Source organism: Ochotona princeps, chromosome 28, assembly GCF_030435755.1.
Source record: "Ochotona princeps isolate mOchPri1 chromosome 28, mOchPri1.hap1, whole genome shotgun sequence".
Taxonomy (NCBI): domain Eukaryota; kingdom Metazoa; phylum Chordata; class Mammalia; order Lagomorpha; family Ochotonidae; genus Ochotona; species Ochotona princeps.
The window spans coordinates 9,812,449-9,825,345 of NC_080859.1; the positions used below are offsets into that span (position 1 = coordinate 9,812,449).

At 43.2% G+C, this 12,897-nt stretch overlaps 1 non-coding gene across 1 annotated transcript; it reads left to right on the forward strand.

The window, feature by feature from the left end:
• The first annotated feature begins 11,805 nt into the window (after positions 1-11,805).
• LOC118760370 (U6 spliceosomal RNA) lies at positions 11,806-11,909 on the forward strand. Its single transcript, XR_004996745.2, has one exon. It is a non-coding gene; the product is annotated as a U6 spliceosomal RNA (small nuclear RNA).
• Positions 11,910-12,897: the final 988 nt, after the last annotated feature.

Genomic DNA, 12,897 nt, shown 5'->3' on the forward strand with positions numbered 1-12,897 from the left:
TGAAATATGAATTATTTCTTTGTTTTCAACAACTCTGTGTAATATAAATTCCCCTACAATTGCCTGACGACATGTATTTCTCTTACTAAAGATACTTGGAATAAGATTCTGGTCCAAGTGTCTGGGACTGACAAGATTTTAATCACTGACTGAAATAAATCTTACTGAACAAATTAGAATGACTGACTCTACCAATCACTGATTAAAATGGAAAATTAGCCATGAACAGAGATCAAATCAGCATTTAAAATGACTAAAATGTCTCTGAGTTTTCAAGAAAGAACTTGAAAAATTGGTCTCTAACACCGCAACTTTCTGTTCAATGGCAATTTGCAATGAGAAATTCTCACTGGGTAGACAGGAAACCATTGCCAGTAACCTCCCCTTCCTAGGATGGTTTTCATTTTACTGGGCTGGGAGCACCAACTAGGAGATCTGAATTCAAGCAGAGAAAAGATGAAGCAATCAACTCCCTCATCGTCCAGCCCAGGAGATTTTAGGTTATAACCCAAAGATGTCAAGGGACCCAGGTAAGACTATCAAATCAGTGAATGCACTTTTTTCCTTTTTTTTTTTTGTTTTTTTTTTTGTTTTTGCAATCTTACATAGTTGATTAGGGTACAAAGGGTCAAGGGCTAAAGGAAAGAATGCACTGTATTCTAAACTGAACTTGGAAACCACTTCTTGAATCTGAGTTAAATCAGCATATCTTCAGACCTATTGTAGAGAAACCCATGTGATTCGGTAAATACCAGATTTGTTCAGACCACAGCAGAGCAAATCATTAACATGAATTTTCTTGAGTTAGCATATGGTTTATTGAGGTATCAGTTCCTGAGACATCACCAGCCATGATACCTCCTCCAGGGTCTAGTGATCAGGGAGCTAGAGACACAAATTTCTGTAGCCAGCAAAGGGCCAAAAATCCTTTAATCCCAACAGGAAGCTGTTTGACCTTGGGCACCATTGAGTCAAGCTCAAAAAGGGACCACGGGGGACTGGTTCACCACCACCACCACCATGTTCTTTTCACAGGGCGCCTTGATCCAAGAGATCCGAATCACATGGTCTTCCTGGCCAGGAAAGTGACCTTTGTCCCAAGAACTAGCATCAAGAAGCACCGTACTGGCACATAGGGTCATGACTGTGCACCAAAGACAGAAATTAATGATAATAACAACACATCTGTTTTTCTTTTCCTCCTGCTCAGATATGTGGGGTTTTATAGCACAGTACTAAACCAGTTCAACACTTGATGGAAACAACCCCAGAGCAGGATACAGAGGGAAGGCCGAATGCAGAATGTTCAGTGAAAGTACATCTGTTTTATATGAGACACACAATCTGTCTCATTCCAACCTGCCTTTCTGGGTCACTTGAGACATTTAAACTGCACTTATAATTAACAGCTATTTTTAAACAGTGAAAAAATAGAGCACTGGTAAGGTACAAAAGCATTAAAATTGCCCCAGTTTCGCTTTTCAATAGGACACACCACTGCAATATGCTTCAAGATCAAAGAGAGCTCAGCAAAAGAGAGAGAAAAAGAAAGAGAGAGAGAGTGAGAAAGAAAGAGTGAGAGAGAGACAGGCCGATCAGTGGGGATAAATTGTTTCCATTATGATGGTGAAAGAATAGGGTTCTTTCAATCGAAACAATTTAATAACCACATTCATTACATTGTGTCCACTTGGTTTTATCTGAGCAGTTTTTGCATAACTGGGGAGCAAGTTCAATTGAGCTTATTCTCTAGAAATTAAGATGTACAGGGTTTGACATTCAGAAATTAGGCACTAATAGTCGACAAAGCAGTTGTCTTGAGATTTCCCCTGGATGTAGCAAGATCTGCCTTCCACTAATTATGTCAAATGCAAATACACACTCAAAAAGGCCTGCCCAAAATTTTCATCAGCTCATTTCAAGGCAGTTAAGGTTACATTAGAGTGATGACGGGCTATCAGAGTCTCTTCTTCGGAGTGTGTTTATAGAATCACTGTGCAAAGCAACACTTGTATGGCATAAGTATAGCAATGCCATCTGTAAACTCGCTTCCCCTCAGCTATCAACAGAGGAACTCTTTCAGCACACTCCCTCAATATTCTGGGAGATCAAGACAACCAAACAGAGTCACGACAGACACTGGAAGTGCTGATTTGATGAAGAACAAGGGGATCATTGATTCAGGACGGGGGAAAAATGACTAATTTCGTAGCTTGACTTCAGCTGTGGATATCTACATACTAGAAAAAGTGCCGGAATTTCTGCCAAGCAGCTTTCCTGAGAATGGTTACATTTGCCAGTTCTCAACGGCCCTATGGAGTGTAATGTGTCATTTGAAGTGTAGTTTATCCTAAAGTGCTACTTTAAAAAGATGTTAGGAATGGAGCTGTGGAAATGCATATCGAGGAAGAAAATCCAGGGTTTACATATGATGTATGAGACATACGCACTCCATTCCTGCCTGCCTCCCTCACTAGGAGCTAAATCACGTGCAGGAGCATCTCAGAGACATTTCCCAGTGTACGTTAAATCCTTCTTTGTTTTCTTATTGCTGCCAAACAAACGGAGAATAAAGAATTGTCGGGACATACACTGGGTGGTAACTTTGTAATAGCCGTGCTTCTTCTTTCCTTCCTTGATCCAGAAGATGAAGTGTAAAAAAATGGAGAAGTTATCCTTCCCTCTGCAAAAGCCTTTAAATAATGGGTTTTCCAGGAGCCGCTGCACTTCCCTCTGCAGACCATTTCCCCAGATGGGATTTGCAATATAAAACCACCATGGATTGGCTTATGGAAGAAAAGAGATAGACTCACACACATCACTGGAAAGATAAATAAGCTATAGAGATCAATAAATAAAAGCCAGGCGGAAAAAAAATCAAACTCCAGCATTCCAGGCCAATTAAGATGTTATTTACTGCCCATGTGATTGTAACTTCGATGCTCTCCACCCTCGTTCTAACACAACAGGCATTTGTTTTGCTGCGAGAAAGATATATGACTGATGTGTAAATAGAAAATGATATAGATAGATTTTATGTCCCATAAAACTGTTAATCTGTGCTTCACATTAAATATAAAGTACATTTTTTATTTAGACACTACACTGGTATAATTAAAATAAAGTATGCTAGCTTTATTTTTTCAGCAAGTCATTTCCAACCATAGAGATCAAATAACGGGTGCAACAGCAGCATGAAATGTGGTTATAATAGCCCAAGACCACATTTCCTGAAACTAAAACGTGGGCGATAATAGTGTGAAGGTACAAATTAAATGCAAATAAAACTGATTCCCCATTGTTGCTAATCCCCGGATTGGGTTTCAGTGGGGGATTTTGAGCTACGACTCTTAACTTCTGTGTGCAGCAACCATTGACATGTTATCAGCTCCATTTTGAGATCACTGACAGAAACTCTCAGCGAAGGATTTAAGGAGATTGCCTGTCCACTTTGCGGGAAGAGATGCAAGCAGCCTAGGGCAAAGCAAATATAAATACACTGCCCAGACTGCCTCCAGGATACTTGCGGCAATTGGCAAACCCTCATTGACTTGTTCCATAATTGATAGACATTTTTGTGGCAGTCTGCTTTCATTCACCTGGCAGGAGCTTTTTTTGGTTTCAGAGGTGTGTCAGCCTGGCTTAGCAAGAGCACATCTGTGAGGGTGGCTTCTTCTGAAAGCATCTCACACCTGAACACAAGGGGACCTTAGAGTCGGCCTCTGTGGCAGTTTCTGGGTTTCCTGTGCTGTAATGAGCTTCCATGCCATGCGATAATGAGTGACGGAGATAATACTGAGGGTTTTCTCTAAGATGAAAAATGTGATTTAAAGTGAACTTAACAGAATCACTTTTCCTCTCAGCTCTGTTTCACATGGACCTTGCTCCTGGTGCTTAAAATCATCCTTCCTTCTTGGGAATTTCAAGTGCACCAACTGACTCATCAGCCTGCTAAGATGTGGGCTTATTCTAGACAGGTAACTAACTCATGCTTGGGTTTTTTCTGATAAAACTAAAAGAAAAAACCTCTATTCTTCTAAAATGATATTTGTTATAGAATTCTATAATTTGCAGCTCTCAACTTTCAAGAAAGTTTGGGGCATAATACACTCCATACTTCTTTTTTTTTTTTTTATTTTTACTCATTTTTTATTGGAAAGGCAGATTTACAGAGAGAAGAGACAGGGAAAGATCTTTCATCTGCTGGTTCACTCCCCAAATGGCCACAATGGCCAGAGCTGAGCCTCGGAGCCAAGAGCCAGGAGCTTCTTCCTCCCAAATGGACACGTGATCCCAAAGCTTTGAGCCATCTTCCACTGCTTTCCTACACCATAAGCAGGGATTGAAAGTGAAGTAGCCGGAACACAGCAGCCTATATGGGATGCAGGTGCTTTCAGGTGGAGGACTAGCCAGTTGAGCCATCACACCAGCCCCAGTCAACATTCTATAATTACAAAGGACAATGAAATGTATGCAAACAAAATTAATAGCATCTTTCCTCCTTGCTTCCAAAAGCTATCAGGGACTCCAGAAAGTTTCTGCACTGCGTGCCCCTCCTAGCTGCTTTCTATGTCCCAAAGAAGCTCAAAGAGCCACATTTACACTGGTTAATCTAAGCTTTACCCCTTTTGTTCTTCCTTCTCCAAAACCAAGAGCATAGAGCCCAAGACATGGTCATGCACTGGTATCCAAGAATAAAACACTGGTATGTTTTTATCTGTATGTTGGAAATGAATGAAGCTTTTACCCAGGAAAAATACAGATGTTAACAGAACATAGAAGCAGATGCTGTGGTGCAGTGGATTAAGCTGTTACTTAGATCACCCAAATCTCAGCTTTTGATTCAGTCCCAACTCCGCTTTTGATCCAGTTTCCTACTAACATGCTGGAGAAATGGCAGATAATACTCCAAGTATTGAGGTCCCTGCAGCTCATGTGGATGACCAGGCTGGAGCTCTGAATCATGACTTTGGCTTGACCCATCACTGACTATAATGAGCTTTTAAAGTGAAGGATATCTCTCTGTGTGCCACATACATCTATCTGCACTTATGTAAAGGTGTATGTTGGTAAACTACTTTCCAGCATGATTTTAAAGATCATTGGTCGGATGACTGCGATTGAACCTCCAGAGGTGGATATGGCAAAGAAATCTCAGAAACTCTATGTGACAAATAGACTAATAATTCCCCTAACATGACTATGTCCATTCTCTGGTACCTGGAAGTGTGGTAGCTCACACAGCCAAGGGGACTTTGTAGATGTGATGCAGAGTCAGACCATAATCAGGAGGTTATCCTAGGTTTCCTGGGTGTGCTCCATCGCATCGCAGGATTCTTAAAAAGAGAACACTACTCCAATCCGATCCGAGAGATGTGATGAGGGAAGAGTGTCACACAGCTGCCACAGGAAAAGAACGTCTCTCATCACCGCTAGTTTTAAAGAAGCAAGAAGGGGCCACAAACCAAGCAAACCAAGTGACCTTCAGAGGCCAAGGAGAGCAGGGAAATATATTTCCCCTAGGGACTCCAGGAGGGGTGCAGCACTCTTGTTTTAAGCCACTGCAGTTGTTGTAATTTGTTATGGCATCAATTGGAAATGAGTATGAAAACATGTCAAAAAAAACTCACGTAAGAAAGTCATATTCAAAGATAAACGTATTGCAGTACCAAGAAATTTTGAAATCCAGGCTCAATTTTGTCATGCACATAAACACTAAGACCCCCTTACATCCCATCTGCCCTGGCTAATTCTGAGAGCTGGAGTGTCAGCAAAGTTTTAAAGACTTCACCAAACGGATTCAAATTGCAATGATGGAAGCACTCTTTGATCAACATTCTCTGATTATATGCTGCTCAGAGGACAAATGGTAGCAAAGTATGGGATGATATGTTGACTAAAAATTATTTGCAAAACCAGAAACAGACAGGAACAAGTTAATCAGTCAAAAAGAAGTAAGAATTTTCAGACATGACTTAAAAAAAAAAAAACTGATCTTGGCCATAAGTAACATTTGCCCCAAATCTAAAGCATTTCAGAGTTGTAAAACTCAGTCTTCAACATTTGAATTTTAGAACACAAAATTTCCAAGATTGGCAGTTTTGTTCTGGGAACATTAATATGCCAGCATGAAATAATATCACTCTGTGGGAGGTAATAAAGGCATACATTATGTCAAATTGTATTTGGTTCATGTATGTTACTGTGCTACTGACAGGCAGGTCTAGCCAACGGGCACAAGAACACCTGCCCATCTCCCCCCAGAAAATTAAAGTCATGTGCACAAACATCAATCTAAGAAATTAGAGGACTGTCTGTGGCCAAACAGAAATGTGCAGTGTTACAGATGTCCTCCTGAAGGACAGGGGAGATCTCTCACGATAACAGAACGGCATTTCTCTCGCGGTCTTGCCCATTGTGGAAATAACTATTGAGCTAATTAAGTCACAAGTAGTGGGTTTGAATCTCATTGGGTAGCTGACTCTGTCAAATGACCTTGCTGCTATGCTATGATGTATCATGCTACCACGGTGGACACTGACCACTCATTGCTTTGGGTTGCTTTGCCACTCCAGTTAACTAGAATGTTCTGTAGCCTCTCCTATCAAAATTTGCTCTATTCAAATGATAGGCCTGACTCAATGGCTGCATAAATAGAGTTCCCTGAATTTTTGTGTTAAAGGTCAGAAAAGAGTCCAATGTCTAAACACTACAGAAAATAAGCTACAGGTGCCACTGGGTACCAAAGTTGTATGAAAGCTTGTGGAAAGCGTGGCCCAAGAAAAAGGCAAATCTGTGGAAACCTCATCATGATTTAACCCTTTGGCAGCCCAAGCATGAAGCGAGTGGAGAAGCCTTCTCTTTTCTGGCTCTCTGTAGGTGTGAACGGAGCCATCACTTGTGCTACAAGCTCGGTTATAATGTGCCCAGTTAATCTACGCCATGTAGAATCATCCTCTCAAAAAGTAATTCACTTCTCTAAAAAACCGGAAGGAAAATAAATATGCTGCAGTAAAATAGTTGAGGAGAGGAATCTATCTGGACATTTCACAAAACATTTCATTATGCTGACAATTCCCAGAAGTGCTCTCAAGAGTGCTTTAAGCTGAGGATTACTGCACTGGAGCTGATGGACTTTTTTTGTAGCCCCTTTAAAAGGCAGTGAACCGTTTTTCTATTTTATTTAAATAATGCCCCTTAAAATGGATTTTTAGGGGTATAATAACTCCTTAAGAGTCAGTTATGCTAAACAGTTTCTCTTGATAGAAATGTTGTAAAACTCGTTAACTGCACAATTTCAGATGCTGGCTTGGTGAACACTAACTGACATGCGAATGACCGGAGTTTGTACAATAAATTGCAGTAGTTGTTGTATCACACAGCTAGCACTGTGCAAGCCAGAGGCCGCAAGGGGCTCCAACCTGACACAAAATTACTTCAAGATGAATGAAAAGTGCTTGTTTCTCTTTATTAGTTTTTAGAGAACAATGAAAATGTTGACTTGTTTACTGAAGGCTGATTAACCGTGGTCAGCAGGGCCACGTCCCCACTGCTAACCGTGGGCTGCAGCTCAGTCGGCCCAGCCTCCACACCCGGTCTCCCAGCCCCCAAACGGTGCCCCCGCCACATGCGTCTTCTTGGAGGCTGTTACGGCTGCACATCTGTGTGTGAAATGTGCTCATTTTGACACTGCACTGCTGCCTGGCGCTGCAGAGGCCTTTGTGAGGTAAAACACTGTTGTCGAGCCTAACAGGCAGGTCATGCAATTTGCTGGACACCGTGGCAGAGAATAGCCCAGGGTGAATTGCCAAGGCCTCAAACAATGCCTGCTTCCATATTGGAATACATATGTATTTCTTCCTTTGTGCGGCACTACAAAAAAGTCATGACACTTCGGGTTTTTTTTTAAGGCTTTGATTTTAAAAAGAAAAAAAAAAAGGCTGCCAGCGTTAGACTACTGCAGAATAGCCCTTCTGTTGTATTTACTTAGGATAACTACTGTCTTTGGGATAAAAGGGAAAAAAAAAAGCATGAAATGCTTTAATTGGCCATTTGTGGTTTAAATTCCATTTAGGTTTACCAGAAGGCACTGTTAGGGGAACGGCACTGGTTACCAACTTAGCTGACTGTTGGCAGTTCTTATAAGGGTTGGTCAGAGTTGGACCATAGAGAAGGAAGATGTGGGGACGATTTCTCACGAGGTATTTCCACAAAGGAAACAGCACTTGACGAAAGGAAAGATGAGAATTCATTTAGAAGCATCTGTGGATTGAGGAAAAAGAGCCCTGCTACCAGGCCAGAAGAAATGAAAGACAGACCTGGTACTATTGCATCTCAAGGCCCAGCTTGCAGCAACCCAGCCCCTTTCCCTCCCCTCGTCTCAGCCTTACACTCTCAGACACTCACTCACCTGCCAGGGACAACAGCACGACCTGGGCGAGTGCCGGCACCATCTGTGGCATCCTGACCCTGCCCTTGGAGCAGACCCCTGGCCTGCCAGCAGGCTTCCCTACCCCTCCACGCCCACCGTGCAGCCTGAACCCATTTGCGGCATTAACAATGGCACATGTAATTACCTCAGAAACAACAACCAGAATTCAGGCGTGCTCCCCCTCAGACATTTGGGGATCAATTCTGGGTCAATTGCGTCAGGCTTTCATTTATCCCATGGCGTCAGGCCATGTGAAACACACACACACACACACAAAGAAAGTTTTGAGACAGAAAGCATGATGAGGTAAAGGCTAAAGGTTTACTCAAATTGGTTTCTTTCCAACTTTGCTTTCTCCCAATTGCTAACCCGCACCCCCAGCCCCATTCTCCAAACAGCCGTAATTTGCTGGGTTTTCTCTGTTAGACAGTTTGCTGCTCAGGAATATTCAGTGTAATGAATCTGGACTATGTCCAACTCTGTGATGTGCCTGCCACGCGCACAGCAGGCACCAGCAATTTCTCCTGGGAGGCAGCAAAAGGTAGAGATTCAGAGTTCAGTCTTTGGGTCCAAGAGACCTGAACTGGGGTCCCCAGGACTCACACCACAACCCTAGGGGTCTGCAGAGGATTCCTGTGTCAGACAGTTCTTGTGAGGGTTCAAGGAGAAAATCACACGAGAGGACAGACAGCAAAGCACTTAGCTGGGCCCCTGTGCTGCGTCAGTACCCAGTGAGCAGTGTGACTGCTCTTCTTTTGAGAATCAACCCTCAAGGGACAGGGCACTGCCTCTGTGAAGGCCCTGCCCCCTGAAGGCCCCGCCCCTCTGAAGGCCCCTCCCTTGCAGAGGGAGTGGGCCTGACCACAGCAGCAGCAGCCTGGGACAAATGAAGGGCCAGCACTATGGACGGTGGCCGAACATCCAACTCACTTGCACTCATCCTAGTAGACTGACTATAAACTACAATCCAGTAGATGTGCTATTCTGGCAGCAAAACCCCTCAGAATTTTGCAAAGACTGATGAGACAGGGGTGACAAAACTATTTATATTCCTTTAAAAACAAAAAGTTTAATACACAGAGAGATTGAGAAACCAACAAAGCTCCTATACACTGGTTCAGTCCCCAGATACCAACAACACCCAAGGTTGGTCCAGGGCAGAAGCCAGGATCCAGGAATTCAATTCAGGACTCCCAGAATCCATTCTTGGGCCTGGAATGGTGGGCCAGTGGCTAAAGTCCTTCCCTTGAACACGCCAGGGTCTCATATGGATGCCGGTTCTAATCCCGGCAGCTCCACTTCATCAGCTTCATCCAGCTCCCTGCTTGTGGCCTGGGAAAGCAGTCAAGGATGGTCCAAAGCCTTGGGACCCTGTACCTGCATGGGAGACATGGAAGAAGTTCTTGGCTCCTGACTTCGGATCAGTACAGCACTGGTCGTTGCAGTTACTTGGGGAGTGCATCATCGGATGGAAAATCTTCCTCTCTGTCTCCCCTCCTCTCTGTATATCTGACTTTGCAATAAAAATAAGTAAATCTTTTTTTAAAAATCCATTCTTGGGCCCGGCGGCATGGCCTAGCGGCTAAAGTCCTCGCCTTGAAAGCCCCGGGATCCCATATGGGCGCCGGTTCTTATCCCGGCAGCTCCACTTCCCATCCAGCTCCCTGCTTGTGACCTGGGAAAGTAGTCGAGGACGGCCCAAAGCTTTGGGACACTGCACCCACGTGGGAGACCCGGAAGAGGTTCCAGGTTCCCGGCTTCGGATTGGTGCGCACCGGCCCGTTGCGGCTCACTTGGGGAGTGAATCATAGGACGGAAGATCTTCCTCTCTGTCTCTCCTGCTCTCTGTATATCCGGCTTTCCAATAACAATAAAATCTTTAAAAAAAAAATCCATTCTTAAGCCACCATCAATGCTTAGTACACATTGATATATGAACCCAAGTGTGGGTGTGTGTGTGGGTGTGGGTGTGCTTAGCCTGGCACACCCACACACACTTGGGTTCATTTATCCCAGGTACCACGCTAGGCATCAGGATACAGATGGACCTCTCCAAAAACATCCCCCAGAAAAGAAAATAAGCACCCACAATTCAGGAGAACGCATGTTGGTAACTGAGATTTCTTGGGACCAAGACGTAATGTCACAAATAGCTAAGATGGAGAGCAGATTTTTGGTACTGAGGTGACTCATCCCACTTAAGGATTAATCGTATCATCAGAGACATTCGTCAACCAGAGCTATTCCTTTCCAAGGAATAAACTGGTCCCTTTAGAAATTAAGCTGATAAGGTTGATATGAGACTTCTCATCAACTTATTTAGGGAGAAATATAACATTCACTCACAGAACACACAAAGCCATTTTTTTATGTAGCTACAGCATTTATTTATTAAGACAAGCAGAATTTGCACAGGTCACATCTCAAACAGCACCCAGTGCAACCTCATTAAGAAGTTTGCTTATGATGTTTAAAAGAAGGAGGAGGAGGAGAAGACGAAGAAAACCAGGGGCCATGGTTGTGGCATAGCAGGTAAAGCAGCCAGCACCCCAACAGCAATGCTGGTCATGGAAGGTACCTGCCCAGACTTGCACAGGCAACAGGTGTAATTCCTTCTCAACTCCTAGAAAATGTACAGAAAACCTGTATTCAAAGAGGAAAACCAGACTCTAATCCAAATGAATCCTACTTAGTAATTATTCAGCCAATCAAAATGGATCCTCTAAAGATGCCCACCCTCCATTAAAAAAAGAAAAAGAAAAGATTAAAATGTCCTGAGTATTTCACCTCCAGAACTTTTTGGGTTTTGTGTTTTTATTTTGTGTTGTTTTTGCTAAAGGCACTTGAAATACTTGAAGAATGCACTTTTGCAATCATTGCTTACTAGTCTTAGGGACACACCTAATTAACAGCTAAAGGAAAACAATGTGCTCTGAAACTAATGGCAAAGTCATTGGCGGCACGGCAGCACACCATGTTTGTCTTCCTCATTTTCTCTCCTCTATTTAGTGCATGAATTCACACATAGTAAGTACTCAATTAACTCAAAAGGCACTACATGTTTCAATTCACATTAATGTGAAGGGGTTGCATTGATTTAAGGGGCACCTGAGATGAAAAAAATAGGTTCAATCCTTCTTTCTTTTTCTTTCTTTCTTTCTTTCTTTCTTTCTTTCTTTCTTTCTTTCTTTCTTTCTTTCTTTCTTTCTTTCTTTCTTTCTTTCTTTCTTTCTTTCTTTCTTTCTTTCTTTCTTTCTTTCTGGCTTCTGGGGAGTGGTGCACACTGCCTTAAATGCCTTTACCCAGGCCTGGATAGCTGCAGGTCCCAGTAGTGTCTCAGTGTCTTTGCTTGATTCCATTTTTGCTGAAGGTAACAGGTGCTCGCTTCAGCAGTTATATAATTGTAACAATACAAACAAGATTAGCATAGCCGCTGTGCAAAGATGGCACACAAAATTGTGGAGCATTCTATATTTTAAAAAAATAAAATGATAACTCTCTAATGGTTCTCTCTCTCTCTCTCTCTCTCTCTCTCTCTCTCCTCTCTCTCTCTGTCTCTCTCTCTCATCCTCCTTCATTGTTTTAAGATTCATCAGAGATGGGTCCAGCACTCTTGTGTAGCAAGTTAAGCCATTGCCTGCAGTGTCAGCATCCTATATGGATGTCGGTTCAATTCTGGCTACTCCACTTCTGATCGAGCTCCCTGATAAAGGGCCTGGAAACGCAGCAGAAGATAGACCAAGTGCTTGGGCTCCTGTATCCATATGGGAGGCCCACAAGAAGCTGCTGGATTCTGGATTCACCCTGACCCAATCCAAGACATTGCAGTCACTTGGGGAGTAAGCCAGTGGATAGAAGACCTCTGTTTATCTCTCACTCTCTCTGTCTCTCTGGTCTCGACTCCAGCTTCCTGCTAATGTAGCTGTTGGGAGGCAGCACTGATGGCTCAAGTGGTCACGCACCTGCCAATCACATGGGAGACCTGGATTGAGCTCCAGCTTTCTGTCTCATTCCTGTCTGTTGGGGTGACTTTGGAAAATGAACCACCATATGGGAGCTAATTCTCTCTCTCCCTTCTCCTCCCTCCCTCACTCTCAAATAAATTTCAAAAGATTTAAAATCCACCTAGATTTACTTCTGGATCCTTTTTTCTGTATCACTATATCACACTTGTCACTGAAGCCTAAAATCACCTTAACCTGAAATGCCCTTTTCGCAGTCCCCTTTTTTTCTGTATTTCTACTACATCTTACCCCTTGCCCCTGCTCTTTGGTCACACTCTGTTCTCCTCAGCCTGGAATAGCGTAGCCTCTTCTTTCCACCTACACTTCCTCTGATGTCAGTACTCCTTCCAAGAAGTGTCACTCTCCGACATCTCCACCTTGGCCACAAACTGGAATCCCTCAAATCTCCAACTGGGTCCAGTCCTTCCATCATCAGTACAGAGAGAAGCTCTCTCAGCCCAG